Source organism: Gouania willdenowi, chromosome 20, assembly GCF_900634775.1.
Source record: "Gouania willdenowi chromosome 20, fGouWil2.1, whole genome shotgun sequence".
NCBI classification, from domain to species: Eukaryota; Metazoa; Chordata; class Actinopteri; order Blenniiformes; family Gobiesocidae; genus Gouania; species Gouania willdenowi.
The window spans coordinates 5,404,064-5,418,493 of record NC_041063.1 but is presented as its reverse complement, the minus strand read 5'-3'; the positions used below and the strand labels follow the sequence as shown (position 1 = coordinate 5,418,493).

Below are 14,430 nucleotides of genomic sequence, written 5' to 3'. Positions count from 1 at the left end.
AGATAGGTAGGACTTAAACCAGTTTAGGGCAGTCCCTGTGATTCCAAGTAATTTCTCTAATCTCTCTAGTAGAATATAGTGATCTATAGTGTCAAAAGCTGCACTAAGATCTAATAAAACCAGCACTGAGAGTCGTCCTTCATCTGAAGCCCAGAGTAGATCATTAGTTACTTTAACTAAAGCAGTCTCTGTGCTGTGTTGAGCTCTAAAACCTGACTGGAAGTCCTCGAACAGGCTGTTGTTTTGAAGGAAGTTACAGAGCTGAGCCGCCACAACTTTCTCAAGAATCTTTGAAATAAAAGGAAGATTAGATATAGGCCTGTAGTTTGCTAAAGTGCTGGAATCAAGAGTAGGTTTTTTGAGAAGGGGTTTGATTACAGCTACTTTAAAGGACTGTGGCACGTAGCCTATTGATAGGGATATATTTATTGTCTCCAACAAAGATGGGCAGACCAGGGGAACAACTTCTTTAAACAGCTTAGTTGGGATCAGATCTGAAAGGCAGGTCGATGGTTTGTCCTATATGTGTGAAACAGTTTAGGTTAGGCCTATTTACATTTAATGGTACAGCAGGCCCAGGTGAAGGCAGGGAGTGGCTAATTTTATCTCTAATCTTATGAATTTTATCGTTAAAAAATGTCATAAAGTCCTCACAGCTGAGGGCTAGAGGAATCATGGGCTCAATAGAGCTCTGACTTTGTGTTAGCCTGGCTACAGTGCTGAAAAGGTACCTCGGATTATTTTTATTTTCTTCAATTAGTGAGGAATAGTATGTAGATCGACTATGTCGTAAGGCTGTCATGTATTTACTATGGCTTTCTTGCCAGAGTATTCGTGACTCCTCTGTTTTATTGGAGCGCCACATTCTCTCTAATTTACGGGTTGTTTGTTTGAGTGTGTGAGTTTCAGAGCTAAACCACGGAGCTTTCCTCTGACGTTTAATAGTTTTTTCCCTCAATGGGGCAATTGAGTCCAAGGTGGATTTTAGTAGACTAGCAGAGCTATCGACAAGCAGATCCAGTTGAGAGGGGTTATAATTAATATCATAGTTATTTATTGGATGGTGCACTGAGTTTAAGGCAGCAGGAATGGCCTCTTTAAATTTAGCCACAGCACTATTGGACAGATTTCTACTCATAACTATTTTATTGCACAGTGCGAGATCCTCTAGGATAATGTTAAAAGATATTAAAAAGTGATCTGATAGCAGAGGATTTTCAGGGTAGACTTTTAGTTCATTAATATCAAGGCCATATGTTAGAACACGATCAAGAGTATGATTTAAACGATGAGTAGCTTCATTAATAGTTTGAAAAAAGCCAACTGAGTATATTAGGGACATAAAGGCTGAGCTCAGGCTATCACTATCTTTGTCAACATGGATATTAAAATCTCCTACTATCAGTATTTTATCAGAACTGAGGACTAAGTTTGATATAAAATGCAGTTTGAGACGTCGTAGATTCAACCAGAAAAATGAGGAATGTTTTAAAACCGCACTCGCTCATTCAACATGGGATGAGGTTTTCAAACACCAGGATGCCGAGATGGCTTATCACGCATTTATGAATGTATTTTCATCCTTGTTTGATAAATCATTTCCTTATGTACAAAGTAAAAATAAACAAAGGAAAATGTCTGAGCCATGGTTTACGCCTGGTTTACAAAAATCCTCTATTACCAAGAATAAGTTGTATAAAAAGTCTTTCACTAGTCCTGCGCCTTTAAATATTTCATACTATAAAAAATATAAAAATGAATTCATGAAAATTCTCAATGTTGCCAAGAGAAAATATTTTTCTGAAAAACTGGTAAATTCAAGTAAAAACATGGAATGTCATAAATGAATTATTAAACAAAAAACAAACAACTAGAAGTATACACCACAGTTTTCTGATGGCATCAGAGATTATAATAATCCCATAGACATAGCAAATGGTTTTAACAATTTTTTTTGTAAATATTGGTCCTTCACTTGCAAAAAATATTGTATTAACAGGAAAACCTACTTTAATAAAATGTGTTGTGTTTTTGTATAATTATAGTTTTTTGTTGCCATTGGAGTGTGATTCTGTTGTCATTTTGTGTATTTTTTGTATAAATATTTAGTTTTGTGTATTGAGTCATTTTTACGTTTTTGTTGTTTGGTGTATTTTTCTGTAATGTATGTTTTTTGGAGTCATTTTGAGTGTTTTTTTTTATCTTTCAGTTGTCTTTTTGTGCATTTTTTTGTGTAAGTGTTTTTGGTTGCCATTATAGAGTGATTCTGGAGTCAATTTGTGTACTTTTTGTATAAATATTGTTTAGTTGTTTGTTTTATTTTACTCATTTAGTATAATTTCTGATTGTAGCGCCAATCAGAAAAACAACAAAACTGCGCAAAACAAAACGTAAAGCTCCAAACTACATGAGTGAGTAAGTAAATTAAAGTATTATCTACAATTCGGCTGTTTGTTTTATAAAAAACAAAAATCGTTTTTTACCTTTGAACCGAGTGGTCAGAGCTTAGCTTCCATGCACGGCACCACAGAGAATCCACATTTTTCCAGATGGAGAATTGAACGGGTTGAGAAACGTGTCTGCAAAAGACTCACCAGTGGCTGATGGTTTCAAATGATCTATTCAGAGAGCTCCGTGTTTCGGTCTAAATTATCTTCTTCTTCTTCTTCTAATGGTTTCCGGCAGGCTATACACTAAAAGAAGCGTAATGCTGCCCTCTTCTGTTTACTTAGAGTCACTCCATTTTAGATTCTCAAATAGAGGTTGGAAGATTGGAGATACCTCACGACTGCCTTATCTATTAAAATCGACTCTGTTCTTGGTGCAAATATTGACTTTATTGAAAACACTGTCAGCCCAAGAGTTGAAAGTTCTTTAAATAACGTTCCCCTTTCAACAGAATAACATCTACAGGCCAATAGAACATGGGAAATAGTCTCAAGTTGACCACACTGACATAATCCATCCGGATGTTTGCCTATTCGATTTAAATATGCAGCTAGTCCACAATGCCCCAGTCTTAATCTGGTTATCTTAACTTGATTTGATCGGCAAGTTGCCCACAGGAGTCTATTGCCCTGCATACAAGGTTGACACTTAAAATAATGCCTCCCTCTAGACTCATTCTCCCACTCCCTTTGCCATTGCTGATACACAGTAGCTTTGAAAACATTGACACACTCAGCCTTCCCCAATCGGACCACATATTCAATTTCCGTCTCGAGAAGAGCCTTCTTTGCTAGCCTATCAGCAGCTTCATTCCCCACAATACCTGAATGAGATGGGATCCAGGAGAAAACAATACTAGACCCCATCAACTCTATCCGGTGAAGGCAACACAAAATCTCTACCACAGTATCTATCCTAGCCCCGGAGGGATGGTCAGAAATTGCCTGTAAGGCAGCCATGGAATCCGAATATATATACGACATCTCAGGTTTATTTCGTTCAATCCAATCTAAAGCCCACCTAATGGCTAACAACTCAGTCGTGAACACAGATACATAATCACATACACGCATACTTTTCCCAGTTTCATTATTCATAATGTAGACTCCAAGACCTGCTTTTCCTGATGTCGGATCCTTAGACCCATCTGTAAAAATGTGACAAGCCGTTTCTTTATTTAGAGCCACAAATTCATTTACTTGGCCACAAACAAAACTCTTATCCATCCCCAACATGCCCAATTGAACGTCCGGCTCTGGCAAAAGCCAGAATGGGACAGGGGACCACATTAACTCAGCAACACTCCCGTTCTCCAAACCCACGTTACCAGCCAGCTGACAAATATGTCTCAAAAAATGCGCTTTTCCCTCCCTTTTTCAAACTCCCAACAATCCTCCAAGAGGCAGTTGGCCGCAGATTTATGCTGCAGTCCTGCTAGTCTAGTCCAGTACTGGAGCCCCAGCTTCTGCCTTCTAATTTTTAAAGATGTTTCCCCCATTTCAACCAACAGTGCAGGTATGGGTGTGGTTCTAAAAGCTCCACTGCACACTCTTAAGGCTTTTGCTTGAACTCTGCCCAGCTTTTGTAACACAGTTTTTGCTGCAGCCCCAAATACAAAACTCCCATAGTCCAATGCAGATCTTATCATTGCTCTATAAATCATAATCAGAGTTGACCTATGTTCCCCAGTCACTGCCAGCCAAATTACGAAGTACATTTACAACTTTTTCACACTTACCAACAGTCTTTTCAATATGCGTATTCCATGTTAGCCTCTCATCCATCCACATTCCGAGAAATTTAAACACTTTTACCTTTTCTAACTGGTTTCCATATAAATACAAAGTCATTTGTGGAATTTTCTTTTTCAGGCCAAAGATCATGTACTTACTTTTAGATGCTGAAATCCTAAAACCCCACATTTTTGCCCAGTGTACTACTTGATCCAGGGCTACCTGAGTTTGCTTGATTAAGTGTTCTGTATTTTTACCCCTATGCCAAATAGCGCCATCGTCTGCAAACAGGGATTTTCCAAAACCTGGATTAACACCCTGAAAAATACCATTAATCATTACATTAAATAAAACAGGGCTAATTACAGATCCTTGAGGCGTACCATTCAAAATACTAACGATTTTTGAAAGTTGATTTTCTACTCTTACCTGTATTGTTCGACCATTAAGGAACTCTTTAATCCATACAAACATTCTTCCCCTAATGCCAGCATCAGCAAACCCTCCCGCCACATACTGTCATAAGCCTTTTCTATATCGAGGAAAACTGCCACCACGGCCTCCTTATTAACCACTGCCCTTCGGATATCCTGATCCAATACTGCAACCGAGTCCATGGTATTTCTTCCAAAGCTAAATCCGTTTTGATAATTCACAAAATAACCAGTTCTTTCTAAAAAATACACAAGTCTATTAGTGACCATCCTCTCCATCACCTTACATAGCACTGAAGTCAATGCAATAGGTCTATACGACGACGGAGAAGAGGGATCCTTTCCCGGCTTCAAGATTGGAATTACTACAGCATGTTTCCACACCCTTGGCATCGATCCAGCTTCCCAAATGTAGTTAAACAAGGCATGGATCTCTTCCAGCACTGGCTCATCCAGATGCTGCAAAATCTTATACACTGTAAAAAAAAGTCCGTAAAATATACAGCAAAAGACTGTCAAATTCCAACAGTAAAGTAGCGTAAAACCCAAAACGTCCTTTTACTGTAATAAATACATCGAATAACAGTTAATTGTGAAACTGGACAAAACTTCAATTTTTACTGTAATAAAATGTTGAAATGATAAAGATTTTCTGTAGAAACAAATAAACATACATACATTTTAAAAGTAAATATCGTAATGAAAAAAAATGTTTGAAAACCTTAGATTTTACGGCATTATTCGGCCAAAACTACATCTTATGGGGTTGTTTACATTAGAATTTACAATATAAATCTGTTGATTGCTAAGCAAACAAAAACCTTCATTTTTACAGAAGCAAATTGTTAAAAAATAGGGTCCACTGTAAAAATACAACCAGTAAAAACTATTAAAAAAGGCAAATATCAGCAGCAAAAGACAATAAAATTTTATCTTTTTTTATTTATTTATTTTTTAATTCAGATACTGATATGCACATTAATAGTTTGGTCTGCAGTATAACATTGTTAACCTTTTCATAAAAAAAATCAACAGCAAAAACATATGTATAAAATAAAGTTTAAGGTTGCTGAATAAAATTGATTTAAATAATCGTTTTTTAATTATTATTTAAAAACAACTTTATGTTCTGTTATGTCTCACGCCATATTATCAGACCACCTTAAGTGTTTTAATTTAAAGTTAGATGGGTCCTCTCAGTTAAAGGTACACTCCAATACAGTAGGTGGCGGTAGTGCACCTGCAACACCAGGTGTCAGTCGCCAAAAAACAAAACGAAGAAGAAGAAGAACACGTCATCTGACAAAGACCAATAGCGTGGCTCGCTGCTGAGACGTGTACAGACCGCTCTTTTTACCTGGACACCTGGTGACCTCGTTAACGGACGCAGTTTTGAATTCGTACCAGCGCCATTTTAGGTGCTTGGACCACAGCATCTTTGGACTTTTTAGACATCCTGGCAGCTTTAAATGAACTCGTGAGGTGAGTACATGTGACTTCAAGTTATATCTGTTATAAAAACCCACCAGCACAGCTATGATAGATATGTTTATTAAGTTAGCATTACTGTGGTGAGGAAAGCATTGCCCGTGATTAATTTCTGTGTTTGATATGCTTAATTTGTTGGGGATGAATTACCAAAGTACCTGAAGACATGTTAACCTGTAATTTATGTGGTAAAGTACTTTAGTCATCATTGTAATTGTTCATTGTAAACTGCATCGGAATGAACCACGTTTATTTAGGTGTAATGAAGCCGACTGCTAGCAGACATGTACCAAGTATGGCACGTTTAAGGCAAATTTTCAAATTATTTTTCCTTTCTTTTTACAATATTACTGTTTTGTTTTTGTGAAGAGCATCAGAAGAGAGTGACAGGTGAAACAGTGTCAAGACAACAGCGGAAAAAACATGCTGAAGATATAATAAAACCTTGGTTGGAAATATTTGGTATGTACAGTATTTTACCATTTTGACTACTTGGATGGTCTAACTGTTAATGTTATTGACTGTGTATTTAGTCATTTGATTGTAATATGTAGTCTGTGCATTTTAGGCTCTGTGGTTATGTCTTAAAGGGGACATATCATGCTAAATCCACTTTTTTAGCCCTTGAATGCATTTTGATGTATATTTAGATTGTTTAGAAGCACAGAAAAGTTCAAATTAGTCTCTTCAGGTGCTCTGTAGATATCTTTATATTCTGTTTTGGTCATATTTTTCAATCTGTTTCGATTTTTCGATTATCTATTCCGTTTTTTGAACAATAATGTCAGTGGAACTGCCAAATTAGGACATCGACTCCAGGCCCAACACTTCGAGCAATCCGCCATTTTTATTTCTCGCTTTTATTTTGTAGTCCAAGCTCCAGGATGCAGAAGTTGTGAGAGGATAAGTCAAAATGTTTGGTTGTTGGATATAGTAACCCACACGCTTCATTACACTGTCTCCCAGCATCAGAACCTTTTCAAAGTGCCTGGTTGAGTTTTATTTTTCACAGAAATGTACCCACATCTGTGGGTAAGGTCATTTTTGTGCGCGCACAGCACTTCAAGGATGACTGCTTCTGCAACCTCCGCCAGTATAAAGAAGGATTTGCCGAAAGACTTTGTCTGATTGAGGGTTCAATTCCTTCTATCTTTGGAGACGACGAACAGAGCTCTTCGGTATGCTGTAAATAACGCTAAAAAGTGTGATGATAAGACGTCCCTGTCATTGTTTTGTTAGCGCTGTGTGCTCGTTTTAGATCCTTGATGATATGGCCTACGTGGTTTAATTTAAGTCTAAAGTTTTCATTAGTCATTTCATTTTGCCGTTTTTGTCTCCGAAAAGACTATTAAAATGCATTTTGTGACGTTAGCTTGGCGCTAGCGTTAGCTCGGTGCTTGTGTTAGCTCACTTGTTAGGGTTTTGCAGGTTCATCATCTTCATTTTCATCTCGCTCTGCCGGGTCCAACTCTGGCTCAAACATGTAAGGCTGGATGGACAAGTCTTCTGTTGTTGACATTGTGTAAATAACGTGTGAATAAACTTTTTCTGCGCCGCTACGTGGCCATATCTCTTCTATCAAACTACAAAAATGGCCGAGCAGGGTGGAGTTGAACCTGGAGAGGGGGCGGGGTATGAAGTGTCTCATTTGCATTTAAAGAGACCGCACCAAAATGAGTTGCTCTTAGAAGCACATCAGAAAAGGGGTCTGGGGAGCTATAATAATGAGGAATTCAGACCCAAGCAGTGCAGTTCCACTTTATATAGACCACAACTGTATGATTTATATCTAAAAAGGAAGGATTTAAAACCATTATATGTCCCCTTTAAACTGCTGTATTTTTCAATAGATTCACAGGCTGCAAGGATTTTTGCTAATTTATCTAAAATCCAAATTATGTATACATTAGAAATCTTCACCATTTTCTAGCTTGGTTGTGTGCCCCCAAAAATCTAGAATTTGGTCACTGCCAAAGTAAAGTTGAGAAAAAAATTCAACTATTCATTTCATACATACAAGGTTTGAGGTTACTTTATTTGTAGCATTAGGTAGATTTTTTGTTTTACCCTTTTGACACTTGCCTAACTGTTACACCGTAGTTTAAATCAAATTGTTGAAAAACATTCAGCTAAAATTACCACAACCAACTAATGTATCTTTGGTTCAATGTTTTATTATAATACATTTAAGGCATGCACATTTTTTAAATTAACTGATACCAGGAAGTAAAAAAAAAAAAAAGTTAAGTAGTTTGGATAAACCTCAGCCCAAAGCAAACAACTACTTATGTCATTGTATAAAACTTAACGTCTAAATAATGATACTTGAGAAGTAATTTAGCCTATTACTGAACCGATACATCGGCCGATTTTTGCGTTTTTTACGTGTATCGACATTGGCCGATGTTGGCTGCTGCGTTCGCCGATCCGTATTATTTACAGAGAGCAGAAATTATTTTTACTTCTTGTTCTACATCGTCTGTTTTTATTATTTAAATATTTTTTATTTGGTGTCGTTCTAACTCACCTTTGTTATTTTCAATAAATGTTCTTTTTTTTAATTGAGACTCATACCATTTGTTATCATCGTTGTGTAGTTTTTATGATGTAAATTGAGGGAGCAAACGTAGTATCGGCTTCAAATATTGGCTCAAGAAAATCAGCCGTCTGTATCGGTCATCGGCTAAGGCTGATGGAAAAAAATCTGTATCGGCCCTAAAAACCGATATCGGTCTATCTCTAGTATGGAATAGGGATTTACATCATGAAAATTACACAATGATGATCACAAATGGTACGAGTCTCAATTTTAAAAGAACAAACGTTTATTGAAATTAATAAAGGTCAGGTAGAACGACAAGTAAAAAAATATTTAACAAATATTAAAAACAGGTGATGTAGAACAAGATGAAGTAAAAAATATTTCTGCTCTTTGTATATAATGCGGATCGGCGAACGCACTAGCCCACATCGGCCAATAATATCAGCTGGCCGATGTATTGGTCATCACTTGTATGGAAAGCAGCACAAACTTGCACAGTGTCAATATTGGGAAACTTGTTTTGCACTTATTTTATTTTAATTTCTTGTCATTGTTATTATTTATGGTGTATGCCCTTTTTGTTGTTTTCTTTCTGAATGCAGAAGGGATCTAACCAGTCCACAATCAAAGCTTCATTGCCAACGTTGCTGTGAGTCTTCTGGCAGAAATGATGACACCTGTATGAATTCTTTGGTTTCCCTAAACATCACACCCTGTCTGTACGAGGCCCTCACCATCTTCAATTAAGTCTGCACCTAAAGATTCAATAAGAGGTAAGCAAGGGTATTGATCAATTTAACTAAAGAAAGATGGACAGAAAACACAAATCTTAATCAGTCTAGGTCAGGTTCATTGTCCAGGTGAGTAGTTTCATACAATGAAGGAAACTGACACTATAAAATAAGTCACCGTCACATTGAGTCATTAACTTCAAGTTCTATAATAAATCAATGGGAAACTTAAATACACTGTAACACAAATAATGATTATAATTAGGGCTGTGCTGTGTATCACTTTTACATAAATAGATTTAAGAACTGCAAACTTACTACTTAAATAATTTATCATTGGACCTGTTTTTGACAACAGGTTTTGTTCATTACTGTACATTTTGCTCAAGCACTGATCAAACTTTTGAAACTTTGTGTCCATGTTTTTCTACAGAGGAGATCCTGCCAGTCCATAGTGAACTCCTGATGGACATCTCAGTACTCCAGCAGAGCTTCTATCTTCAACATCATGTGCATTAGAAACTCCACTACACGTTTGAGTGTTTTCTTAACCAAGGCAGGACCCAGTGACTCATTACTCTTGATCGGTCAGGGGCAAGTGACTTTTTGTTTTATGTTTATTCATTCCTTCATGGATTACCAGCCATATAAATATGGACACATGCTGTATACTCAAGATCTATGCTGCTTTGTGAGTATAGAAACACAACACATGACCTGTTCAGTCTGTTTTATAGATGAAATGTCAATTTTCTTATTGTTTATTAGTAATATTCACTACCTTGGTTATATATGAGAATCTTTAGATTGTTCTAGATTTAGTGGTTGCTATTGTAAAATGTCATTTATGTTCCTCATGTATTATACTGTATTTTTTTAACAGTAAAATACCGGCAGCTGTGGTTGCCAGGAATTTACCGTAAAATGTATCTGGTCAAAATAAAATATTGTAATTTGTTATACAATTTCACTGTGTTTTTTACGGTCAAAGGATTTATTAAGGTTTACCATATTTCTGTTATTTTTACAGTTATTTTCCATAATAGTGTCTATCCCATTACTGTGAAATTAACAACAAATTACTGTAAAACTTATTATATTATGTTTGTTGTTTTAACAGCAACTAACTGTGAAAAAAGCTGTGGAAAGTTTTTTTTTACAGCAAATTACAGTAAAATAAACTACAATATTTGTTTTTTTCTAACATGATTTCAGTTAAAAAAAACATGTTCTCTACTGTAAAATTTAGGGTTGCAAAACCAGTATACCGTTTTGTTTTTTACGGATTCCCCATTTTTTTCACGGTACATTCCTGGCAACCACAGCTGCCAGTATTTTACCGTAAATTTCACAGATTTTTTTTTCTCACAGTGTGGGGATCATTGATCTAAGAGCTTGTAAACTCCAAGGACCTTTTGTTTTATGAAATGACATGTTTTCTTCAAGTACATGGACAATGGACAAGTCCATCCACAAGACTGGAACACATTCAGTTCATTAGAAAACTATGAAATGACTGAATAGTTTCCATCACCTCTGTGTCTCCACAGGCAATGAACAGAATAAAGTTCAGAAAGCCAACATTGGTCGACAGAGACACAAACTATCAGTTTTTAGGTTTTTTTTTTTTTTATATTCAAGGACAAAGATTTTAGGTATAGTTAAAGTGGTTAAGTTGATCCACCTCTGAGTTCAGATCTACAGGTGCTGGTCATAAAATGAGAAATTCATGAAAAAGTGTATTTATTACAGTAATTCCATTCAAAAAGTGGAACTTGTATATTATATTCATTCATTACACACAGACTAATATATTTCAAATGTTTATTTCTTTTAATTTTGATGATTATAATTGACAACTAATGAAAATCCCAAATTCAGAATCTCAGAAAATTAGAATATTACTTAAGACAGATACTGAAAAGTATGAGCTTGTACAGCACTCAATACTTAGTTTGGGCTCCTTTTGCCTGAATTACTCTCAGCAAAGAGGCGTGGCATGGAGTCAATCAGTCTGTGGCACTGTTCAGGTGTTATGAAAGCCCAGGTTGCTCTGATAGTGGCCTTCAGCTCTTCTGCATTGTTGGTCTGACGTCTCACATCTTCCTCTTCACAATCCCCCATAGATTTTCTATTGGGTAAAGTTCAGGTGAGTTTGCTGACCAATCAAAAACAGGAATACCATGGTCCTTAAACCAGGTACTGGTAGCTTTGGCACTGTGTGCAGGTGCCAAGTCCAGTTGGAAAATGAAATGTGCATCTCCATAAAGTTGGTCAGCAGCAGGAAGCATAAAGTGCTCTAAAACTTCCTGGTAAACAGCTGCGTTGACCTTGGACCTAAGGAAACACAGTGGAACAACACCAGCACATGACATGTCACCCCAAACCATCACTGACTGTGGAAACCTTACACTCGACCTCCAGCAACATGGATTCTGTGCCTCTCCTCTCTTCCTCCAGACTCTGGGACCTTGATTTCCAAAGGACATGCAAAATGCAGTCCAGTCCTTTTTGTCTTTAGCCCAGGTGAGACGCTTCTGACGCTGTCTCTTGTTCAAGAGTGGTTTGACACATGGAATGTAACAGCTGAAACTCATGTCTTGCATACGTCTGTGTGTGGTGGTTCTTGAAGCACTGACTCCAGCTGCAGTCCACTCTTAGTGAATCTCCCCCACATTTGTGATGGGTTTTGTTTCACAATCCTCTCCAGGGCCTGGTTATCTCTATTGTTTGTACACTTTTTTCTACCACATCTTTTCCTTCCCTTCGCCTCTCTATTAATGTGCTTGGACACAGAGCTCTGTGAACAGACAGCCTCTTTAGCCATGACCTTTTGTGTCTTGCCCTCCTTGAACAAGGTGTCAATGGTGGTCTTTTGGACAAACTGTCAGGTCAGCAGTCTTCTCCATGATTGTGTAGCCCAGAGTCGTATAGAGAGAGAGTTGCGACAACAAAGTCCAAAATGCTTGACTGTCACGTGATTCATGTAAGACTGAATTTGTTCCCGGAAGTTAGTGGCGGGCCATTCGATTCCATTGATTCCTCGTGACATAACTTGGATTTTTGGTAATTTGTCATCAATAACTGCATTGATTGACGATAAGTATACAGTACGTAGTCATATGTATGTGTATATACAATATGTTTAGGAAGTTTCACAATTTTTATTTTCCTAACATAAATTTGTATTAATAATAGTGTAAACAGCTTACCTGCTTTTTTTGACGGAGTTAAGACCAACATTAATTTGGTTAAAAAATGTGTTAATATGTTTTGTATACAGGATGTATTGCTTTGAATTTTCATTAAAAGGGGTCATTAAAAAAACACCACATCCAGACAGGACACATTGAAAACATATTTATTGTGTTCAGACATATATAAAAATAGACATTTGATTTTTTACTATGTGCTTATGTACCAAGATAAATTCATTAAATAAATGCCTGACAAAGTCAGAAACATTAATAACTCATACAGTTTGCTGTGCTGTATGATGATGCTCCACTTGGCTTCCCAACCGAACCAGAGAGGAGAAAAATAGTTATGCAGAGTCAGCAAGAGCAAATTAAAAGAAAAAAAAGTATTATAATAAAAAATCTGTCAGCGATCATATTTAAACACTTAGCTTATTAAGCTTATTTGATAAAAAGATATGTAGCCTATGTGGGTATAAAACTGTGCTAAGTAAACGCTGTGTATCTGCTAATGATCTCTTAATTTTCTAATCTCTTGATTTTTTTTTTTTTTTTACATGAAAACAACAGCAGTGTATCTCACAATTTAAAAAAGTGATAATAATAGTAATAAAAAATGAAAATACAAAAAAAAAACAAAAATAAAAATGTAGTAGTTTAGCAGGAGATAATCCACTAACATGCTTTAATGCAGGGGTTCTCAACTGGTCTCACCCTGGGACCCACATATTACCACGCTCATTAAATTGTGACCCAGTTTTTTTTTTAGAATTCAACCACAAATTATTTTTTTCTCAATTAGGCTGTTGAAAACACACGTATATAATCTTTTTTAAAACATAAATCTCTGTATTTTCCTGTGTAACATGCATTTCACAGCATGCCTGTCAAAAGAAAAGTTTTTTTCAAAATAAAAGACAAATCCAACATGTGAGATGTTAAGTATGAATTTAGTTTTGACCAGCTGTCTGTGACCCAACCAGTACAGGTCTGTGACCCACTTTTGGGTCCCGACCCACCAGTTGAGAATCCCTGCTTTAATGCACACATTAATGTGTTTAGAAATGCTGATAATATAACATCTTCCTGTTCATAATCTAATTCTATGACCAGCAACTCTATGTATTTATTTATTTTTTTAGTTATGAAGAGATTGTAATTTGTTTAGATTTTTTTTTTCTTTATTTTATTTGAAAAAACCTTGAGTACCAAGTGTTCTCTGGAAATCAAAATATGATCAGCCTAACATCAGGGAAACACTGCATTGACTTTAGTTTGTGGAAAATAGTGAATTCTTTGTCCTGCTGCTGTGGTGTTTGAATATTGAATTGAAAATTGTAAATTCCACAGCATTTTAGAGCATTTTTAACATTTTATGACAGAGTGGTTATGGCTTGTGCCTCACAACAAGAAGCTCTATGTGCTGGGTTAAAGAGTCAGAGTTTTCAACACCTGCACCTCTACTGGTGCACGTTCTACTGGAATTAATATACAGTAAGCAGAGGTGAAAGTAATGGATTACAATTACTCATGTTACTGTAATTGAGTTGCTTTTATGGGTATTTATACTTTTGTGATTATGTTTCTAAATCTGTTTATAAGTACATTTTCAAAGAAGTAAAGCTATTCATTACATTTCTCCACCCAACTGTTACGACCAGCCACCTTCTTCAGTGCAAGTTAAAGTTTCTACCTATTGTTGTTTTATGTTGTTACCCACATGGCACATTTGGTATGACACTGTTTTACAGTTCATAATTGTAGCTATACTTAGAGCCTGATACATTTTTTATTCTTTAAACTTGTATTCATTGGTTTTATTTTATTTCATTTTGACTCTTATGCAGATGTCTTTGT

General features: G+C 36.3%; 1 long non-coding RNA gene across 1 annotated transcript; it reads left to right on the top strand.

Moving 5' to 3' along the window:
* The first annotated feature begins 5,930 nt into the window (after positions 1 to 5,930).
* Positions 5,931 to 10,153, top strand: LOC114453920 (uncharacterized). Its single transcript, XR_003672487.1, has 4 exons — positions 5,931 to 6,097; positions 6,473 to 6,565; positions 9,248 to 9,418; positions 9,810 to 10,153. It is a non-coding gene; the product is annotated as an uncharacterized LOC114453920 (long non-coding RNA).
* The last annotated feature ends 4,277 nt before the right edge of the window (positions 10,154 to 14,430 follow it).